The sequence below is a fragment of the Passer domesticus genome, chromosome 6 (genome assembly GCF_036417665.1).
Source record: "Passer domesticus isolate bPasDom1 chromosome 6, bPasDom1.hap1, whole genome shotgun sequence".
In the NCBI taxonomy this organism is placed as follows: domain Eukaryota; kingdom Metazoa; phylum Chordata; class Aves; order Passeriformes; family Passeridae; genus Passer; species Passer domesticus.
This window is the reverse complement of record NC_087479.1, coordinates 37,988,749-38,007,705: the sequence shown is the minus strand read 5'-3', so window position 1 is coordinate 38,007,705 and position 18,957 is coordinate 37,988,749. Positions and strand designations below refer to the sequence as shown.

General features: G+C 44.7%; 1 long non-coding RNA gene across 1 annotated transcript in view; it reads left to right on the top strand.

The window, feature by feature from the left end:
* The window catches only part of LOC135303207 (uncharacterized), a 29,277-nt gene extending 10,596 nt beyond the window's left edge, over positions 1 to 18,681 (top strand). The window contains exons 3-6 of the long non-coding RNA XR_010364689.1: positions 4,454 to 4,658; positions 4,988 to 5,095; positions 5,553 to 5,741; positions 14,302 to 18,681. This is a non-coding gene — a long non-coding RNA (uncharacterized LOC135303207). The remainder of the gene's footprint in view (positions 1 to 4,453; positions 4,659 to 4,987; positions 5,096 to 5,552; positions 5,742 to 14,301) is intronic.
* The last annotated feature ends 276 nt before the right edge of the window (positions 18,682 to 18,957 follow it).

The window sequence follows — 18,957 nt, the reverse complement described above, 5'->3', positions numbered from 1 at the left end:
TGCATGGACTCTCTTTGATGTTCCAGCTTGCAGGTTTTTAAAATGACACAACCTAGGAAGGATTTGGGGAGGGAATAAAACATATGAGAGACACACTCTGGCTAGCTTTGGAACTGGTTTTGTTGGAAGAAAAAAAAATTTTTCCTCATCTACACACTCTGTTTTCTTTTTACCCTCCTTTGCTTCTGATTTTATTTTAAGGAGATGGTGCTAGAAAGAGGCATGGTAATCATGTCTGATAAAATTATACAAAGTTGGTTGGAAGATGGTCCTTCAAGCTTTTTGAATTCAGCAGTGCTGTCAAAACAAATATTACAGTACCTGTCAAGTTTGTCATTCTTATTTGAAAGTGGTAAAAAGTGAACAATCATTCACAACAAATATCTTCACCAGCTTCACTTCAGACTGAATTTAACACTTGTATGGGCTTAAAAAACTCCTGTAAAGAGTCAGGAAAAGAAAGTATAATTGCAGTTTTCTATGAAGGTTTAATCTTCTCAGTGGATGAGGCCAGATTTGAAGCTGTCTCTCGAAACACGTATGATAGAAGTGCTGGGACAAAGTCTGGTTTTCAAATAACTGTGAAATCTCATGAACAGCATGCAGCTAAATAGCATAGCTAAAGATTAAAAAGACTGATCTAATAGGGAAAGCAGATGACCACCTAATATTAAAGCTGTTTTTAAAAATGTATTAACCCAATTTCTAACCTTTCAGTCAGCTGCCTCAAAATTCTCCAGCCTTTGGCTTTGAGCCAAAGCATCACTGTGCTACACAGAATTACAATAACCTATAGACAAATTTAGAAAACAAAAGAAAAACAGAAATCAGCATATTTGAAATTCTGTTTGTGATCTCTTGCTATTGTGTTTTTATCCTCAGTATGCAATACCATTCACCACAAGCCAAGGCAGAGATAAATGGCATGTCATTGCTCTGGTTCTGGGGTTTTCAGGTGTGCCCAGCTGTGCCTCTGGAGTGCCAGTCAGAGGTGGGGTGTGGGCAGGCTTCGGCACATCGTGCTGCCTTAATCTCTGCAGCATTTGGCCCCTGCAGCTCTTCCCCTGATGACACCGTGCTTCAGCAGAGAATTTGCTTGATAAAAAGCACCAGCTTAGGAAGTGGTGGGGAGACTGCAAGACTGACTAGGTAAAGAGAGGGCACGTCTGCTGGCAGGCAAGAAAGCAAGGCAAGGAGAAGGGTGAAGCCTGCAGATGGGAGAATTAGTGCCTGCTGTTTGTGGGGCAAGGGCAGAAGGAGCTCCTGCCAGAAATCTGGTGCTGGCAGAGGGATCCATACGCACACGCACACACACGGAAGGAAGCGTGTGTGTATTCATGGGTGCATATGGCTGCGCCCATGTGCTTAGACATGTGGCATGTTTATGCAGATTCCCTATATGTATAAACACACCAGGAAGGGGTCTGCCTTTTCAGAAGTGATTCACAGTTTGGGGTAAGCGAACACTTTGCTTCCGTGCAGCTTGCTTTGTCGGGAGGAGCCTCGTTCCTTGTGGCCTGCAGTCGCAGGCCCGTGAGGAGGCCGCGCAGCTCGGGGCAGTGCCCGCTGCGACGTGTCCGAGCGCGGCCCGCGGTGCCAAAGCTGACACCGTGCTGCAGCCACGCTGAATTTTAAGAGCAGCCTCAAGGCTGGGCCTGAGGCCAACTTTGCCGACTGCCCACACGCGGGACTGGGTTGAGGGTGAACCAGTGAGCGTATTCACGGCAAGAGCCCTGAATGAGCTCTGTGTATTTACTTGTCGCGCAGGCAGGTCCCTGCGTGCCGTGCCTGCCCCATCTGCTCTTGTGGCGATGGCACATGACTGACAGGCACACAAAATACCCCAGTCGCTGCCTCAGTTGTCACCTGCCACAGGGGCAGCTGGGATTAGAGCTCCGCTGCAGCTCAAGGCTAGTCGCGCTTCCATCGCCTCGCTGGCTGGGCCTGCTCAGGTGCACGTTTTTGCAGCTGTGTAATGTCAGGGAATGCTTTTACCCCTTCTGTAGCTCATTCACCCCTCCAGAGCCAGGTTCCTACTATCTGCCCCTGCTGGGACCTCTGAGGTTCCCAGGTGGAGGGCATGGGTGGGACACAGCTTTGTGTCCAGCACCATGGTACCAAGCTGTATCTGTACACTTTGAATGGCAGGAAGCACTGTGCATCAGATAATCACTGCTCAGACACACTATAAAGTTTTCTAGTGACCCAGGAGGAAAGTTTCTAGTATTGAACTAAGCATAGAAGCATAAATATGATAATTTACCATAAGATGCATGAACTGGAAAATTTGCATGTCAGCCAAATCTTGTCTGGCATCAGCCTGAGGTACTGCATCAGCAAATTGTGAAATGAGGTTTTTTTCCCTCTAAAATTCAGTTGACTTTGAAAAAATAGGCACCATACATCTGGCCACAATTATACTATTAAGAGAGCAACAAAACAGAGATTTGAATTTTTATTTTAGTTATTTGGGCTCAGAACTGATCACTGGTTTAAGTGCCCCAACTTTTTTTTTTTAGTCTTTGAAGCTCTTAATGCCATGTATCAATGTGCATATCAAAATGGCATTGCAGTGTTACATTGGACAGGGATCAGTCTAGAAGAAGTTTACTATACTGTGATTTATGGCCCCACTTAAAGTGTTTGCTTGGAAGTACTTTGCTGAAATGGGCTGAGTTCAGTTTCATGTCCTCATCCTACAGATATCTTCAAACTTTTCTTATTGATGGATTTGCCATGAGAAAGGGGTCACCTTGGAGCCAAACACATAGCACAAGTCAAAAAATGCAGACCTGAGCAACACAGAGCTTAAAAGAACTACATCAGCAGTTAAGCACCTGTAAGGCAGATAAAAATAGGCAGGGATGGCATAAGAGTGTCTGAAATATCTCTTTCCAGCCCTGTGATGCACCCTCATCTTTTTCTCATGCTGAAACGGAAGCTTTGTCACTTGTCAAGAGTCCAAAGCATTCTTGTGTGCTGCAGACACTTACATCAAACCACTTCCACCAGAGTTTCAAGCTGCTTTCAGGATTGCAGCAACACTGCAGACTGCAAACTCTGCTTGCTTGTCCATGTGGAAAGTGCAGCAGCAGCAGCTTCCTGGGGCTGAAGGAGTGCAGGGAGACACAGGCAGCTCTGAGCTGTCTAACACGTGTTGGGTGGTTGCTGGCTTGTGGTATTCCAAGGCCCTAGAGCTGACGGATGATTGTGAAACAGTGGTCCCTCATGAATATAGGATTCAATGCTGCCTGACACATGGAGTGCAGAGGGTGCATCCTCCAGTTTCTCCTCTAATTTGTGCACATTGTAAAGCCTGTCCTCCCCAGCATCTGAGAAGGAGTGGCCCCATATTCCACTGAGGACAAAAGCCCCAGAGCACAGCCCGTTCCTGTGACAGTAGAAAGGCTCAAGGAATTCTATCTATCAATTTTTTTGGGTAGAATTGGATTTTTTGTATGAGTCTTGGTTAGAAATTTATGCTGCTGGTTTTGGTTTGTTATAAGTCAACTGCAGTATGGATTTGGCCTTATTTGTTGTTCTGGGCACAGATTTTCTGGAGGCCTCCAAATGAGAGGGTGCAAGAGAAAGAATTACAGATGTTCCTATACATCTCTTTTTACTCTGTGAAGTCCCGAGGGTCATTTGAAAATCTTGAATTAAGGTCTTTGTGTTTTCTGTGCCAAGCCTCAGTTAAATTTGCCAGCACGACCCTCTGCTCTCTGGATCACTCTAGCACCAAAGACTAAAGATGTTAAACCAGCGTCAGAGTGATTTGCAACAGTATCTGTGTTATGCAGCAGACTTGGATGGAATTATACAAAATTGGAAATTGGAAGTGCTGTAGAAACTGTGAAGAATATTGCCACCCACCAGGCAGTGGGTAGAGTCCAGTTTCTGTTTCTGGCACCTGGCAAAACAAGGTGCCCTTTGGCCTCTGAGTTGGGCAGGTTCTTGCTTTGAATACACAGGCATTAAAACCCAATTGTGGTAAAAAGGAAAAAATTTAAAAAAACCCAACCAAACAGGAAATATCTTAAGAATCTGTTACAAAACAACTACCAGAAAAACATCTTGCCTGTATTTAAACAGGGAGAAAAGGCCAGACACTAGCCTGGCAGAGGAAGACATCAGACATACAGCAAGCAGTGGGAAGCTTAGCAAACTTTGATGGCCAGTGGGCTGGAGACAACGCTGGGCTGAGGGAGTGCCTCCAGTCCACCTGGGAAAAGGGGCTTCCAGAGAGCAGCACATGCTTCCCTGTAAAGGACACCATGGGCTGGATTTCAGGAGAGGGGACAGAATGGAGTGCTGCCTGAGGGCATCAGAAGAAAGCCCTCTGAATCAGTCCCCTTCTCACTGACTGCCCTCAGGTCAGGGCTGCAACAAGATGTGTTGCCCCCCCAGATACGTGTCACTTATTTCCCATCCGTTCTTCCTCCTCTTTTGCTAGGCTCCTGCCAGCTGCATCTACGTCCTGGGATCAGCCAGAATGCCAAGAGCAGCTGATGTGTTTGAGCACATATGCACCCCCCAGCAGAGGATGGGATGCGGTGCTGCGAAGTTCCACATCACCAAAAAATGAGATGCTTCCATTCTGTGTAACTAATCTTATGTCAGACAGGAGGGATAAAGGGAAATGTGTACACCAAGCACAGGTAAGTCTGCAAGTCTCTGCATGACACTCTCCCTCTCACCACAACACATGCACAAACTATTCCCAGACTGCAAATATAGCTGATTAACTGTACTCATTATTTGTTTGGCCTAAGTAAAAGTTAGGTTGTTTGGCAGAATTCAGGAAGTTGAGTTCAGCTTGTAAACCCAGAAATTCCTACTCTCCTCTCTCTCACTTTGCTAAAATTTACCTCCTATTTCTTTTCCTCCCACCCTCATAAGAAATCACTATGACCAGTAAAAGCTTTGTTTTTGTTTTTCTGAACAATTTAGTACCTGTCTTCTCACAGCTCACCTAAACCATTCCCAGGTGTGGATTTGCTGAGAGAAAACACAGGATCCTGGGGAATAGTTTTGATGGCTCCTATTAAAAAGTTTCACTGTGTGGGGAAGAACCCAATACCCATCAAGTCAGAAGGTGAGTGCAAGATGGATTCTCACTCTACATCCCCTTGGGAGTCCAAACCTCCTTCTCTGCTGAGCTGCCTTCCTCTGTGGGAAGTGCACACTTCTTTAGTCAGTCTGGGGGATGTAATTTACATCTGCAAGGTGGAGCAGTCTTGTGAGGAGACTCAGTGCCTCCCCCCAGTCTATGGATCTGGACTCCTTTTTGGATGCTGGGCATCAGGGATCTAGATGTGGCTACACCAAGTCCCTTAGCTTCCTTCAGATGGGGTTAAAACTCTTTGTACACGGTGCTGCGTATGCCCTGGTGGCATTTTAGTTGTGTTTTTAGCTGTATAGAGGTAAAAATAAAGTCTAAATACTCCCTTGACCATCTTTTCCTAAATCTGATGTGTAGGACCCTTCACCTATTTCTTAGCATTGTCAGCTTCTGCTGTCTCTCCCTATTAAAACCCTTCTCCCCTTTGCAGTGGTTTGTGATGAGAGTTCGAAGGGGCTTTCTCATTTTGGAGGATACATCCCAAAGTAGCCTTAAATGAGGCATCCAGCTCCATCAGGTGAATTTGTACATGAGGAATGTCACGGAGCCAGGCTCAGACACTGGCAGGTCTAGAGCCAACTGAATCCATCCAGAGCACTGTGGTGCAAGGGGAGCCCCGGTACAGCTCTGTCCCCCTTTCCCTTTTGTCAAATCCTTGCTCTATGCTCATCTTGTCTATAATGTGCTTGTGTGGCACAGCAGCAGTGCTGTGTGCACACCTGATGGGTTGGGGAGTGCAGAGGAGCATTTCAAAGCAATGAGGGATCATCAGGAGCATTTTGGCTAAAGTCATGAGAGCTCCCAGAGCACAGAGCCATGCTACTGAATTTCATGTGATCCACTGTGTTGAAATCCAGAAAAAACCATGAGAAAAATATATCTAATGGTACTAAGGTCTGAAGGATGTAGCTCAATCCAAGGTGAAACCTGGAGGTAGGAAATACAGTAGCAGTGGAATATAAGAAGGGATTTTAAATTCTTGCAAACAAAGATACCTTTTGTGACCATGGCCCTTCCTTCTGCTATATCAGCACTCTGTCTGTAACAGCTTGGGAGTCTGAAATCAGTTTCTAAACCCTTGACCTCTTCGTGTGAAAAAGCAGCAGCAGGCGGAGGTGGATTTGCTGTGGATAAAGCTCTTTTCCACAAACTGTTTATCATTTAATATCAATCTAGGGACAAAGATAGCCATAAATCTATGTGAAGCATCTATATACTGTGTCCATTCTAATACTGAATGGGATGTCTGCCAGGCAAGTGGACTGTGGGGTGGTTGGGCTCTTACTCTGTGAAGGGTTTTGCCAGAAATTTGGGAAAATTATGTTTAGGCAAAAAATCAGATTATTCAAGTAGGTACTATAACATTTGTCTTTATCATTAAGGCTCCTATTTAAATGTAAAACATGTCATTAGCTTTTTCAATTTAGGTTATTTTTAAAAATTGATACAAAAAAAGGCAAAGAAAACGTGAAATATTTTGATAGATGTGATTTCTCCCGCCTTTATTCCTATTTTCCTCTCTTTGTTTAAGATGGCCAATTTGCAGATACAGTTAGGATAGAATTTCTTTTTTAATTTGGAAGGATAGAGACAGGACTGAGGAGTGGAAAGTTCAGCATCATCAAGAGATCACTTCTTTTTTCCTTTGCTGTGCTGCATTACTTCCTGCTTAAGAGTGCTTACCCTGGTCCATGAGGTGTTCTGAAATGTAAATCCCAGGGCAGGTCTGTGGCTCATTTTTCCTTATGGGCTGCCTACAGAAATTATTCTGGGGATGCAAACTCCCAGATGATCAGGTCTGATCATCTTCTAGGTATCTTCTGGTCCACGTCTCTTCCAGATCTTTCAGGTCACTTCTGGAAAATTCCAGTTCCTCGTTTCTTGGAGATCAATAGCTAACTGCACAATGTCCACCTCCAGCCTTCAAAGGCTGTTCCCTCTCGTAGGATATCTGTCTATCTCAGTTTCTAGTAGCTTTTCTAGCAGTATCAGCTACTTCTGAGCCCTGTACCAAGGAGGCCTGGGTAACTGGTCTGTTTTGTGGCTGTATGCCTGTGCTTGATGAAAAGTTATGTGCAAGAGAGTGAAAATTTGCAGTTCTGGTTAGGTGATATGCTTGTGGCATTGTAACATGAATGTATTGCTGGTCTGAGGCTCTGCTTTCCTGAAGGGAATTAGAGCCTCAGAAGAATGAGAACGAACATTTTTGAGTGTCAGCAGTTGACAACTGACCATAGCAAGGGCTCCAGGAGCCACCTTCTTCAACACACAGAAGCAAAAAGTTCAGCAGCAGTCTCCAGCCTCCTAAAGCTCTATGACAGTAACCACTCTGGGTTTAGTGGGAAGTAATCTGAGCCTTAGGTGTTTCTTGAAGCTTGGTCTTGTCTTCCCCAGTCATATTTTGTTCTGGGTTTGGTTTTTTTTTTTTGTTTTTTTGGGTTTGTTTTGGTTTTTTTTTTGGGGGGGAGGGGGGGTTTGATTGTGGTTTTTTTCTTAATTTATTTTTTACCCCTAGCATATTTCATTGCATTACAGGTGAAATCTAAGCAAAGTGGGTCTCAGTGATCTTCCATGCCAAGGCAGGGTCATTACAGCCTCTGATAACTTTGGTGCTGGGCAGAGTGATTCCTTGGCAGCATGGATGTCTGCTCTGACCTGTTGTCTCTTGACACTTGTACCAGAGCATTTATCTGCCCCTATGGAGTGTGCTGAAGCAAAGACTTGCTCTTACATTGCTCTGTCCCTGAAATGCTGTCCTAAATTGTGGAGAAGCACAAGTTGGTCATCAGAGGAGAGTTCATGACTTCCTCCTACTGCTGCTTCTCACTTCATGTGAAAAAAATCCTTCACCTCTTCCATGACACTGCAGCAGCATTCACCTGCCAACTTGTCTGTGACCAGTGCTGCATTCTTGTAATGGCATTTCACCAGACCACCCCGTCATAACAAACAGGCATCTTTGCCAAATAAGCCATGAGACTTGTGATCTGCCTAGGGCTATGTATGTCTAGCTTTCCAGGGAGCCTGGAGGGTTTTGTCTCACTATTTTCTCCAAGCAGCAGCAGACGTCTTTCAATCCTATATTGCCCCAGCTGTTGCACTTTCTTATCTCAGACTCACCTCTTCCCTCCAGGAGTTCACATGACCCCAAACATCTGGAGCATCTGGCATACCCATGTTAGCAAGACAGGACAATCCCGGGCTCTCCAGGGTGAGTGAGTTCCTGACTTCTTGCTGCTTAGCAAGCGTGGGGCTGGGCTGCTCAATGGCTTGTTGTCTGTTGTCTGCAATGCAAGCAGCATCTCCCCCTCCCCACACCCAGACAGACCCAGATGCCAGGGTCGGCAAGCGAGGGCACCACGAGGGGACCTGCCAGCTCTGCCACTGCAGCTGCTCCCTCTGTTGCTGGCAGCTGGGCTTGAATATTCATGGCAACAAAAGATTAGCACTGTGTATGCTTGGCACTGGAGACAGATAAACTTTCTTGAGGTGCCGGTGGCTCTGTTCTCATCCCATTCAAAGAGCTTGCTCCCTCTCCCCTGCTCCACTTGTCTGCTTCATCGACCAGCTGATTCCCTTGCTGTATAAATGGCCTCTGTTGGGAAAGGGAGGCGAGCAGCTTGATTAAGTATTCAGCAAAGTGGTTCAGAGTCCAGACAAACTAGCGCAGATCTTGCCAACACTTGCACTCAATTGGCACTGAGGAAAGCCAGGGGAAAAGCTCATTTATAAATAGGCAAAATTTTGCAAGGTATCACAGTGTATTTATCAGCTGCTATCCCCTGATCAAGCAATTTAGACTTTTAAGACTATCATTACCTCTGATTTCCTCTGGGGTTTAGGGGTTTGGGTATCTAAAGAACATTCAAGGGGACTTAGACTTTGCAGTGAAACTTTTCAGTTTCATCTCACACCATGATTGATAGGTTCAAAATACTGTCTGCCACTTCTTCCTCCCTTCCCTGAACTGGTCTGGAAATGAAAAATAAACAGGGAAAACAGAAAATATCAAATTTATTATTATTATTATTACATTATTGATGTTGGTCAGAAGTGGAATAGGAGAAACTTTGTTATTCTTCTGCTTTTGTCATCAGGTTATTGTTTGTGAAAAGAGCCTGGGGTTGTTAGAGCATAGGACAGTTGGCAGCTTTGAAAACTGTCTCAAATGTGGGGATGACCAACCTGCACAGACAGAAAATGGGAGCTGGGAGTGTGATGTGAGTGCTCATGTGCCCATCTAGGAGATGTCCTTACTTACCCTACATTTGAACTACTCTTTCATCCTTTCTTGGTATATGCCTTGGCAGTTTTCAGTCCTCCATGGGCTGGCAGGGCTGGGCCATGTTTAGCCCAGAGCAGATTAGCTGCTCATGTTTGGAGGGGGAACCTGGAAAGGTTACAGACAATGTCTGGAGACTGAAGTAGAATGGATTACAGACGACCAAGCAAAACCATCAATGTGATACTGGTAGCTCTTTAAAAGCATTCAGAAGTTACAGGATCACAGAATCTCAGTCAGAAGGGACCCAGAAGGATCAAGTCCAGTCCTTAAGTGAATGGCCCACACAGGGATCAAACCACGTATGCAGAAGTGGTTTGGCTATTGGGCTACCTTGTTCTTTCACCCAGGACTTTTTCCTTTTTCCACCCAATAAGGGTGGTGGCAGCTGGAGGCAACTGAGGTGCTTTGGTGCTTCAGTGGTTCTGCTGGGGCTGTGGTGCTGCAGCTCTCCTTGGGGAACCATGTTGCTTCCATCACATTTTGTGCTGAGAGTCAGACTGCCCAATTCAGGCTGATCTCCCTCTCCCCAGTACTTTATATTAAATGTCACACTTTCACACTGTAGTATTATTCTGACCCCCAGATGAGTGCTTTGTCAGAGTCAGCTTTTGGTAAATAGAGCAAACCTATCCCCTCGAACTGAAGAGACAGTATCTTTTTCAGTCAGTGGAGCGAGAGCAAATAATCTGAGCTGTTCCAGCTCTCTGATTTAGGCTGAGGTGAACCATACTTTAGAAGTCCCTGATCTTTTTGGGTGTTAGAAGGGAGTCCAGTCAATGAGATCAAATATGGACATCTGTGCTCTAGAAGGGTACAGCAGCTAAACTGATATCTCCCTCATCCAGGGCCAGTAACACCCCAAGGATCATCAGCATCTCCAAAACTGTCTGGGGCCAGAGGGGTGGGCCATGTTCATGCTCTGAAGAACTGTGCATGTCATGGCTCAGCACCCTGTAATGTTGTCTTGTGCTGACAGCAGAGACTTTTCTACCTCTTCCCCAGGGCACCATATAATGAGGCTTTGGGGACCCAGCAGTAAGTGCATGTCACAAAAGGCTACCTGATGGTGTCTGCTCAAAGTAGCCAAATAATTATCTCACTTTGGCAAACCACACAGGTCTTCAACTCACCACAATATTAATAGTTTATTATTTGCTGTTGTGTGGGAAATGAGAATAATTTTGAATTTTCAATAATTTGCTAGAAAATTAATTTCTGATGCCAAAAGCAAGGCCGCTGTATTGATAACCATTCTCCAAGGGTGACAGTGGGGGAAGAAAATAGCTTAGGGGCATGCCACCTGCTCCTTCTTTATCTGACACTGCCATTGTCACAGTCTGCCCAGATTTGGCTTGACAGGTCTCTGGTGAGGACAGTTGGAACAACCTCATTAGAAAAGAAGAGTAAACTGTTGAGAAATGAAAGGTAAAATTTGTGTCTGCCAGTTTCATGGGGCTGCTTGGAAACAGGATCCTTGCAGTGCATGAAGTCATGTTGAAAGGTCAGTGCTGTAGAAATTCACAAGGGTTTTTCTATGAGGCAAAATAGTTAACATTCTCAGTTGGACAGGTCTGTTCAAAGCTGATGTTTTCCTCTCATGCCCTCACAAGTGAATTCCTGGTAATGATGATCACCCCTTGGCTTGATAAGTGGGAGGCCAGACCCACTTCTACGCTACATATTGTTCTCTTGTTTTGAAAATTCACTGGAGGAGATACCATATTACATTGCTCTGCTTTGTTCCCAAGCACCAGAAGGACTTTTCTCACTTCTTCCACATTCCTTTTTTCCCTCTCAGGGCCCCAGTTAGGATCTCACAAGTTTCCTTCAGCTGATTATTTCCTTCTCCTTTCACTGAATTTAACAGAGTATTTAATTCTCCATTTGCACACACAAAGCATTTGCCGCCCTGTGCATTACCTGCAGCCTTCCCTGCTCCCACATTGTCACACAATGCAGCATTTGTCACTGTTCTGTTCTCAGTCCTGGAAATAATGCTCACCTTCTCATCCATGCTGTGTGTCACAAGCTGCTCTGACTCCTTTATTTCCCTCACAAAGGGAAAGGAAAGCTGCCTCTCAGCACACCAATTTTTCTTGAATGCAAACACATGGACAAGCTGGAATTTGCACTCTTGCACTCCAACACAGAGCAAACTGCCACTGCTTCACTTCCAAGTTCCCTTGAACTGTCCATCTCTGGAGTCACTGTATTGGTGTATACTGCCTCTATGGATCCCAAAGCCATGAGCATGCCCAAGCTGCTCACTGCAGCATCTCAGGTGATATGCCAGCATCTGGTTGGGCATCACAATATTTTCACTGCCAGTTTCATCAGAAGAACAGAAATAAGAAAGCACCCTCTCCACAGCAGCACGGGGACACTGCAGCTCTTCCCCAGAGAGCAGCCTCAGGGCATCCAAAGCTCATTCCTAGACAGAGTCACAACAAGTGTGTGATTCATGTGGAAAGCAAAGCCAGATCAGCCTGGCTCCTCTTGCATGAAGAGCTGATCCAGGATATTAGGCCTTCCTGGTGTTCTTGTTTTAACTAATAGCAGAGCAATCCTTTCCTAGTACAGACTGAGTGTCTGGGAAGGTCCACAATTATTCATTAGCATGAGAGGTGTCTAAGTAGCTGGTACAACCCCTCCTCCAAACGTGTGAAATATTTCCAATGGCCTTAGAGAAATGGACACAGGGCAGAGCTGAGATTCAGGACTCCCTGGTCTGAATTCTGCTCTGGCAGGGACTTTCCTGAGAGTTAACCCTGCTGTTGGTCACTTTGGTGCCATTAACAAAAAACCAGATGCTCCAGCATATCAATGCTCAATAGTTACTACAATAAGTGGAACATTCTGGGGACCCCAGTCCTAGGTATCCTTAGAGATTCTACCTACTTCTCAATAAATTTAGCATCTGGAGTTTGACCCAGGGAGCATGTGTTGTTGACTTGCTGTAAGCAAGCTCAAGCTGACTTCTCCTGGATAAAAGTTGTTCTGGCAGCTACAGCCAGTGTTCTTATCCTATTGCTGGCAGCTACCTGGGATGCCACTGGAGAAGTAACATCATTGCTTTGCAACAGAAGGATTCTTGCACCTCTGAGCAGACATAAACAGCCATCCTTATCCAGAGCCAGAGTAGAACTTGGTAAGAAAGGATTATTGATACAATAATATTTTTAAAGCTTCACTTTCATACAGCTTCTATGCAGAGATGCACAAATGCAGAGGTAAGGAGACATTTAAAATTAAGGAGGATCTCAGAAATGAAGCTTTTTTTTTTTACATTAATTTTGAATGCTAACAGACTTTCAGTAGACCTGAGAAATGCAGTGATGCCCTTGCTGTTGAGAAGAACTACAAGAAAATGAAGCCCTTATTTCTTGAGCACAATTATGATGTAGAGGCTCAGAGATAAGAGCTGTGCTAGAAAACCAAAAGACAAAACAGACCAAATAAAGGCACCCACTTTCCAGAGAGACCCACTTGCCACATCCCTAGGGATCTCTCTGGGGCATTTTAAGAACTTTTAAAAGAACTTTTAAATAAGGCAACCTGGCAGTGTTAATTTGTCAGAAATTATAGAGGCAGAGGATTATTTGAAACCTTCAAACTAAACAAATCTACTTAATGACTTTTCTGACAAAGTGCCCCACCACAGTCAGCATTGAGAGACTGCTTAGTCCATAGAAATGGCCTGGATTGTAAAAACACAAACAAACAAAAAATCTCCTTGCAGTCTGCATGAAGATTGCAGAGATAAGGCTCTCTCAGAGTACAACAGGAAGCTCTGAGCTGGCAGCAGACCTTCTCCTATAAGGAATCTTGGAAGAGCTTTAAAGAGGCAGAGTGTTGGGACACAGGAGGGGAAATGAGTAACAAACAGGAACCCTGCACAAAAACAACTGCCTTCTGTGGGCTGTGACGCTGGTTTTTCTCATGCAGCATGGGGAGGCAAGGACTCTTCATTCTTAAACTTTCACCTTTGACAACAGCAGGCTAAGCATCAGTGTTACGTAGCAAACCATTGCATTTTCAGCAGTTCTCTCCTTACATGTCCTCTTCCTTTCCCATGAACCAATTATCATCTGTGAATTGATCTTACTGGAAAAGAGATGGTGGTTTGCAGATTATGGGACTCTGTTTTCTTTGGGGTAAGCACAGACCCTTCTGTGACACTGGCAGGCACAAGTGCTTATGTCCCATTAGGGCAGCGAAGACACACGTATTAAATGTCAGTCCAGCATTACGATGTAAGTTGTGATATTTTCTCTATAATTGGAATATGATTGGTTGTGATGAAGAAAAGATACCAGCTTACCTGGTGAGGGTAGTAAATTGTGTGTGTGAGTAGAGATGGAGAGAAAACCTGGTACACATGTAGAGAGTATTGTATTAGATTGCACCATGTAATTGGCTCTTGTTAACCACAGGTTTCTCATTTAATAACGGAATGCCTTGATTAAAAATGTGACCTTCTGTTGGAATGAGGTGTAGCAAAAGAAGAGGGTTGCACACTTGGAGTATTGGTCTGCACTGCTCTCTAGACAGTGTTGTTTCAATTGCAAAGCATGTCCCTCCTTGTGAGCCCACTGCCCAACACTGGGTAAGCTGCTGTAACAGCATCTCACTGCCATGACTTGGATTTTCAGCTGGAGGACACAAGCCCAAAATGGTCCAAAACATTACTCTGTGTCTTTTGTTAGGAATAAAGGGAAAATATCTTTCAGGCTGTCACCTTGATTACACAGCTAGTTACTCGTGTTCTGAGAAGGGGAGGGAAATATAGCACACAGTGGGTAAGATACAGATATGGAACAAAGAATGGGCAGCTTCATCTGCCCTGTATTCTCCCGTGAAGAATTGCTACAGGCATTTCTCATACCTTTTGCAGAGAGGATAAATGACACCATTCTGCACAGCCACCAACTGCTGATTCAAAGGTTTGACAATCAGATTTATGACTCCAACTGCCCATCCTGTTCCCATGCCAGAAGCTGCCATCCCCACCATGACATGTACCTGCTTCTGCACTGGGAAACATCATGTCTTAGCTCAACCCTCCCACCAACAGCCTCGGGACCTGGAGAGGAGTTGTGGCACCGTGTTAGGCACAGGGCTGCGGCAGAGGAACCGGAGAGCGAGAACAGCTAAAGCTTCTCTGGGCTGTGATTCCATGCTATACACTAGGACTGATCACAAAACCTTTGCTTACTTCTGAAGCTGAAGCTTTAGGAGAGGGAAATCCAGCTGTAGCTAATCTTTCCTGGCTTTCTAATGGCAACAGTATTGATTAACCTTGAAAGAATGTCTGAAAATACATAGAAGTAATGAGCTTACATGGTACTTCTGGCTGAAAATTGGGCAAAACTCACAGGTGTCATTGTCTATTTCATCCCATATCAATTTAAGCAGCTTGACATGAAGTCTCTGGAGGAATGAAGCTGCAGAGCAGAGGCACCAGACTTTTCATAGGAAAACACAGGGATTCAATCTACAGGAACTCCACAATTTTTCCAAGCTAACACTTATTAGAAATATTTACCCAGACTGCCTGCCTCTTACCAATGAAAGAAAATAACAATTTCACCTTACAGTTTTTCTTATGGCCAGTATAAGTCATCATTGTTCCCTGACTGCACTAAGGGACAATATTTTACACCCAGCTTTTCACTTGGGTTTCCAGAGTGGCCAGCATGGGGTCATGAATTGTTATCTTCTTAGCACTGATGAATATTTTGTAGCCACAGCAGCATTTCCAAGTTAACTGACTAAGACTGAATGAATGAATTTGGGTTCAAATGGATTGTTCATTGGTATCCCAGAGGAGACTCTGTCATTTTTAGACCTCAGAGGAACAGAATCTGGGGCATTTGTACATACTATTCGGCAGACTGTCAGCAAGGCACACTAACAAATTCATAAGAGCTGCCCTTACGTGAACTATTAGGAGGCCAAGTGATTAATAGGTTGATTTGTTGAAACTGTTAACTTCCTAAAATCATGACTGAGTAGACTCATTGCTTACGATACAAGAAGCTGTTATTAACATTCCAATAGCTGGTTTTCGTTAAAGACATCTGTGACCTAGAACTGTGAAAGCCTGTTTGGTTTTGCATTTGTGTCATAAATAAACGAAACCCTGCATTTGTATACCCAGCACATGTTTCCTGTAAGGGGCTTTCTTTGAAAGCAGTCAAAGCAAAGCAAGTCATTGCCTGGTGGCAAAGGCAGCTGATGGGGTACCACTTTGCAGCTCATGGGCTTTCATCTCCGGTGAGGACAATGTGACAATGGGAGATGTTGAGGTCCTTCATGCAACGTTCCTTTTCCATGCCAAGATGGTACTCTGCTTTTATGCAACATGTGTACCCCAGGCACTTGGGAACTTGCTTTTTGGCAGCCATTTTTCTAATATACAAATACTGCAGAAGAATTTCTCCCTACCCACCCACAATGCCACATATGTGCTTTGTGCTTGTACCGCCTTCTCCAGCTGTTGTGGAAAGCAAACTGAAATTGTAATTACCTCTAAAAGAACTGATCTTTTGAAACTGTCAGCAGCCTAGGAAAGATTATGAAATAACAAATGGCACAAAGACCCAGGAAAACACAATGGTTAAAGACCTATTTACCCTAGGCAACCTGATTTTGGAAAACTGATGAGTCGCCTAGTCTTAGATCCAGAAAAGGGCTTGGGTCTGGGTAAGGATTGGAGCCCTCAAGGGTGAATCATGTGTTGCAGAAATCCCACTCACCTAATGTAGCCATGCCACTGATGCTCTGAGGGCACTGTGCATTCTGATCTATTTGTAAAATAGCAGTTGTTATACAAAGCACAAATTGCTCAATTATCACAGTCTGAACCATCCACCCCTCTTTCCACCCAGGAATACTAACTACTTGAATGCTGCACATGTTGCCTGCTCTCTAGTATTTAATGATTCCTAATGATTCCTTCCACAGGAACAGCTGGAGGAGTTTCTCTCTCTCCTGGACCTGCATGTCTCAGGCAAATGCTCCACCTCTTGGAGCATTTGGAGAGGAAGGGCACTCTTAAACTCTTAGGCTGAAGCTGTTTCCCTCGTGTGACTAGGCAGAGACTGTGATGAATAGCAGCATCACAAATAATTTAGGTCCTCCTACTTCAAAGGAATTGGGGTTGGAAGAGTTTGGCTACTGAATCCCCCTTCTTCCAGGAATCTTCAATCTTAGCCTGGAATTATATGTGATAAAGCAAGAAACAACCCAGAAAAAGAAATTAACCAGAAACAAACCCAGAACCAGACCTAAGGACTTCACACTGTGATCACAGGAGCTGGGAGATCCTCACAGAGATCTTTGGATAGAACAGCTACCTCCTGCTCGGGCTGAAGGAGTGAAATTCTCTCATTGTGCCCACAGAGGAATCGTCACAGCTTGGCTCTGCATGGGGGGAAGTAGGAGAGCTTTGGGGGAGTATCTGTTGTTGTGAAAGGAAAGGCATTTTACAAGAAATTGTCACCCTCCCCTGTGTTCAGGGAATCTCTTGTTTAGGATAGGAGGTTGGGACCCTCCAGGCTCTGTTATACCAGGGCCTCTATCTACACACTTCAAGAATATACAAACTGCACAGAAGAGAGTGGATCCATCGCTTGGGTCAAAAGGGGAAGAGCAGTAGCTGAGAGAACAAATTTCTTGCAACACTGGGCAGGACATGGATGGGAAGCTGTTCTCCTGGTATGGGAAGATGTTTTTACTGAAATAGATGAGAGTGCCTTGAATTTTCAATTACCAAAACTGGTACTTGAACTGGTAAATTACCAGGAAACTGGTTTCTTCAGCAGATGGGATGTCTCACTTCATATTCACTTTTGTTACGTCTGTATTCAGATCCCACTTAGTCTTCTTTTCGTGAATCATGTTTGTAAACTGTATGGTTCAGCTATTCAAACATTGGACAAGGTCCTGCTGGTTTCTGTATGCTGAAAGCCTGGAAACGATTAAAATAATCTGAAATGTCCAAAAAGAAACTATTTTATAACCTGAAAATCCTACTGATGCCTTCCAGGTTTATCTATCACAATTCCTGCTTCCTTGAGGGCAGTTTTAGATCACGTACTAAAATGTTTCAAATGATCAGCACAGACTGGAGGTACCATGTGTCATAGCTAAAAGGTGCAGCATGTTTTAATTATTGTTATTTTGAGTGAGGAGATGCCTGTGCAGCTCTCTCCAAACACATGTGGGCTGTTTCCTTCCGTGCTTTCAGTGGACTGATAACTGTAAATATGATGAACATGACATCAGGGATTCCAGGGAGGAGGAGAACCTCAATTCAGGTTTGTCAATCCTATTCCACAGCCATGAGCCAGATTCCTGCTTTTAATAACCACATCAGGGAGTGAATATAGTCTGTGGCTGCTTACAAAGGACCATCTCATGATGCTCTCATCTGACATCCTCCCCATGGATCAACTCTGGCCCATGGGAAGCATGGTGATGAAGCATGCACTCCACAAACTAAACAGCCACTGTTTAAATTGCAAGGACTTGATTCTTTTCTTACTCACAGCAGATGGAGGAGAAAACACAACAGTCAAGGACTCAGTGTAAATGGAGCTGGCAGTGCTTTCCTGAGACAGCAGACAGCTTGAAACAATGGCTCTGAGAAGTGCGTCCTGCCTTCATTCATCGCACTAGGAGACTTGCCACCGAGTCCCATGGAAACAATGTGAACAGCCATATTCAGGGTTTCACTGCTGATTATTTTAGCAGACAGGATGGGGACAGGGTAGGAATGAAACCCATGTGGGAAGTGGGAATTGCATGGTAGGAAGTAGGGAGACAACACAGAAAAAAATCAGGGAAGGGGGAAAGAAACAAAGACAGGAGAGGGTGAAAGAATAAACCCTCAAGGGCAGACATGGTGGTGATAATAAGGTGCTTGCTGTTTATCTCCAAGTGACACTGGACCCAGTTTGGCAGGAACAGAGCTAACAGGATGAAGATAACTGGGTCATTTCTTCCTCAGTGAATGTTTCACTTGTCTGCTGTGTCCATATGCTATGGGGAGAATTGTTCTCTGGCTGGGGGACACAAATCACCCTTTTGGCATATGCCAGCCCATGTGCTGTGAGAAAACATCTCCTTTCAGCCAAACTCAGATTAGGCACCTAGCATCGGCCAAGATGGGAAGAACCACCTCCTGGAGGTGTCTGTCCTCCTTCACCCTTCTGCAGGGAGACAGAGCTGTTCTCAGGAGAGGTGAATCCCACCCCCAGGATGGGTAGGAAGGAGTGTGTTTGCTGGACGTGCCTGTGCTGCTCAGTGGTGTGTCAGTCTCTGCTCTGCTAAACTGAATGGTGAGCCACCTTCCTCCCAGGAATCAGATGCTTAGGACAGGTAAGAGGCCTGTGTTCCTTTCTTCCAAGAGGCAGCAAATTACAGCTCTGGAGCCATATGGTACATCTGTACTATTGAATTAAATGAAAACTGTTTTTTCAGCGCTGAGGCCAGGTAGCATTGAACCATTCATGTCCATATTGTGCTAATTCTTGTGCCATGCCTG